Here is a 4,208-nt window from a genome sequence, read left to right as displayed (position 1 = left end):
GGTCGGAGACTTAGCCTCTTTGTTCTGAGATGGGGCTCTCTGCAGGAGTTGGGGTGCCTAGAAGGAAGAGTGGTGTGCACTGAGTCTTGACTGTAATTGGTGAGCAGATCCAGAGTGGAGGGTGGTCCCTTGAGGAGGGAGTGGGTGAGGTGCTGCACAAAGTTAACGGGGCAACTTGGCCTCTATAATCAAATCTCTTCTCCATCTTCTTCCATTCCTGACCCCTGTGACCTTGGAGGGATTGTATACTTTTGTTCACTGGATAGTTTTTAAAACCACATTAAGATTGTCTCTTTTGGGTGAATTCTTGGCCTAGATCAAGGGTGACTATTCACTCCTGGCCGGATGCTTGGGTAATTCTTTTTATAAAGTAGGCATTGAAAGAAAGGACTTTTGAACAAACTTATTTTTTCATTTTCTATTCAAGATATTAAATAATATTTCTGGCCACTTAAGTAGAAAAGGAATTTTATTTAAAGAGTCGATGGGCTGAACGGATGGGCAGGCTAGAGACTGAGCTTTCCAGACCTACACCGTAGACCATGATGCAGAAGGATCGGGACTGGGAAACTGCTGCCCTTTTCACAAGGCCCTGTTGCCCTCAACCCTGTCAAGGCTGCCTTTCACCCCGTCCTCTCCTGGGTCTCCTACTTTTGCGTTGTACTCTGGCTTGATCACCTGCCTTCCTCAAGACAGGGAAAGACAGGATTTGTATTTTTTGCTCCTATAAAGAGAAGGCAAACTGCACCCACGAAGTCTCAAAGTAAGAAATGCCCTAATTGTAGAAAGTGACCGTCCAGGTGCAAATCTCTGCTTAAAGTAAATCATACTCAGAAATCGTCGGCATTTCTCATCTTTCTGTTGGTGCAGTGAGGTTTTATTTTTTTAATTTCAGAAGTGAATGCCCACTTCTCTCCTTACTTTTGTAGAGGTGATAGAAAGATGCTCTTTGACAGTCAAGCTCTGTTGAAGCCCTTAATGACTCACCTCCTTTGTTTTTTGTTTTGTTTTAATTTGAATTCTTTTCATAGATTAGATACTTTTTTATTGAAGTATAGTTATAATGTGTCAATTTCCAGTGTACAACATGTTTCAGTTATACATATATATGTATGTTCGTATTCTTTTTCATCATGTTACTACAAGATATTAAATATAGTTCCCTGTGCTAATAGTAGGAACTTGTTCTTTATCTAGTTTATGTATAGTAGTTAGTATCTGCAAATCTCAAACACCCAATTTATCCCTTCCCACCCCTTTTACCCCCTAGTAACCATAAGTTTGTTTTCTATGTCTGTGAGTCTGTTTCTGTTTTGTAAATAAGTTCATATGTGTCTTTTTTTTTTTTTAAGATTCCTCATATAAGTGGTATTATATTTTTTTTTCTCTTTCTGGCTTACTTCACTTAGTATGACAATTTCCAGGTTCACCCATGTTACTGCAAATGGCATTATTTTATTTTTCATGGCTGAGTAGTATTCCATTGTATAAATATACGACATCTTTATCCAATCATCTGTCAATGGACATTCAGGTTGCTTCCATGTCTTGGCTATTGTATATAGTGCTGATATGAATATTGGGAAGCATGTATCTTTTCAAATTAGAGTTTCCTCCAGAATTATGCCCAGGAGTGGGATTGCTGGATCATAGATTAAGTCTATTTTTAGTTTTTTAAGGAATCTCCATACTATTTTCCATAGTGGCTGCACTGGACTACATTCCTACCAACAGTGTAGGAGGGTTCCCTTTTTTCCACACCGTCTCCAGAATTTTTCATTTGTGGATTTTTTGATGATGGCCATTCTAACTAGTAGACTCACCTCCTTTCTTAACTTAGCTGATGAAAAGTGAAGGCCTTTTTTCACTAGAGGAACTTCCTCTGTTACGAAAGAGCAAGCACACAAAAAACTCTGTAGAGAGGAAAATTCTAGGTGGCAGACCCTCTCAGGCTAACTTGGCTTCACCTGAAGGATTTCTTAGCAGTGGGACCACCGGGTTTCTCTAGGCCAGCTGCCAAGTCTCATGTTTTCCCTTAGGTGGGAGAGACTGGTGCATGTCAGTTGACCACATGTCCCTTGGCCCTGTCTTGTTCTCCTGCTCATCACTGCCTCTGACCTCACGTGCAGCTTCCACTTACCCTATGGCTGCCCGTTGTTGCGGGGTCTTGACTAGTGTAGGAGAGTTCTCCAGGGGAACAAAACCAGTAGGATATGTCTATATATCTCTATATAGATGTGTCAGGATATTTATTATGGGAACTGGCTCCCATAAATGGAGGCTGAGAAACCCCACAAAATGCCAGCTGCAAGCTGGAGACCCAGGAAAGCTGGGGATATAATTCAGTCTGAGTCTGAAAACCAGAAAGCCTCTGGTGTAAGCCCCAGAGTCAGAAGGCCTGATTGCCAGGAGCTCCAATGACTAAGGACATGAGAAAATGGATGCCCCAGCCCAAGAAGAGAGAGAGAGAATTCGCCCTTTCTCCACTTTTTTGTTCTCTTAGGGCCCTCAACTGATTGGAAGATGACCATCCGTGCTGTTAAGGGCAGATCTTTACTCAGTCTACTGATTCAAATGCTATTCTCTTTTGGAAACACTGTCACAGAATCCTAGGAGTAATGTTTTACCAGCTATCTGGGCATCCCTGAACCCAGACACATAAAATTAACCATCACAAACAGCTCTTCAGGGTGAGACTGAAGCAGCTCTCAACATCTTCATTCTGTACTTCTTCAGATACAAACTGTATCACAATTAGGGAGGTCCAAACCCTACAGAATTATGAATGAAGTCTCACACATGCAAGCACTTGATACATCGTTCCACAGACTCCGCAATAATGTCAGTGTCAACTTTGCTATTAAATTGTCTCTGGAATTCCAGAATGTGGCAGCAATTAACATCTTGAAAATTCATCTAAGTGAATGAGATAAGCATTCATGCTGCAATCACACTAATTAAAAGGCTATGATAGGTAGTGTTATGATGTAAACCAACGACATGTTGGAGAGAGCTCAGTAACTGTTGGAGGAGGTCTTGCAAGAATAATAAGAATTTTGAAATTTGTTTCTTGGTCAGATTTAGTCCTAAGTATTTTATTGTTTTGGATGCGATTTTAAAAGGGATTGTTTCTTTACTCTCTTTTTCTGATATTTCATTGTTAATGTAAGGAAATACAACTGATTTCTGTATGTTAATCTTGCATCCTGCTACCTTATCGGATTCTTCTATCAGCTTTAGTAGTTTTTCTGTTGAAATTTGTTTCTTCTTGCAATAATTTGGAAATGTATCCTGGGAAACATTAGCTAAAATAAAAATTATCTACTAAGTCATCCAGCCTCTTTGGCTAGACCTGAAATGAACAGCAAAGTTGGACTTAACAGCATTTTTAAAACCATCAGATTAAACCAGGAATAAACTGGTTTCATCGCCAGGCCCTTGCTGGGGCTGGAGCCAAACATCACCAGGTACATGTGTCCTCCTATGAGGTGTTGGTCCTTGGAAAAAAAAAAAAAGAAGTATTTTTTGCTCACCGTGGTATGAAGCCAGAAATAGTGCTTTTGCAACACTTTAAGTCTGGTTTATTGAGGTATAATTTACATATAGTAAACGTCACCTTCCTTTGGTGTACAGTTCTAAGTTTTGACTAATGTATACAGTCATATAACCAGCACAGGTGAGAATTTTCATCATCCCAACGTTCCTGGCACCCTTTTGTCGTCAGTCTCAACACCCTAGACTCAAACCCTGGCATCAATGGATCTGATTTTTTAAAAAAAGTTTATCTTTTCCAGAATGTGGCCTTTTGTGGTCTGGCTTCTTTTACTCAGCATGATGTTTTTGAGATTCACCTATGTTGTGCCACGGGCATTTAAAAACTTTATTATGGAAAATTTCGAACATATAAAAATCGAAGAGCATAATAGATGGCGTTGTGTCTGACACCAAATTTCAATGATCAACCCAGAGCCCGTCTTATTTCACCTACGCCCCTCCCATCAAGTAGCAAATCCCAGTTATATCATTTCATCTATAGGCATTTCGAAGCGTCTTCACTAAAAATTTAGGATTTTCTTGTGGGTTTTTAAATTTCTTTTTGGTTGTTGTTAACGATGGTACTATTATCCCACTTATTTCAGATTAAACTTTTTTGCAAGACCATTTCATAGTAGATGGTGCATATTTCCTTTTGCGGCACACTAGGAGGC

The sequence above is a fragment of the Camelus bactrianus genome, chromosome 9 (assembly GCF_048773025.1).
Source record: "Camelus bactrianus isolate YW-2024 breed Bactrian camel chromosome 9, ASM4877302v1, whole genome shotgun sequence".
Lineage (NCBI taxonomy): Eukaryota > Metazoa > Chordata > Mammalia > Artiodactyla > Camelidae > Camelus > Camelus bactrianus.
The sequence above is the reverse complement of the archived record's forward strand: the minus strand, read 5'-3'. Positions refer to the sequence as shown.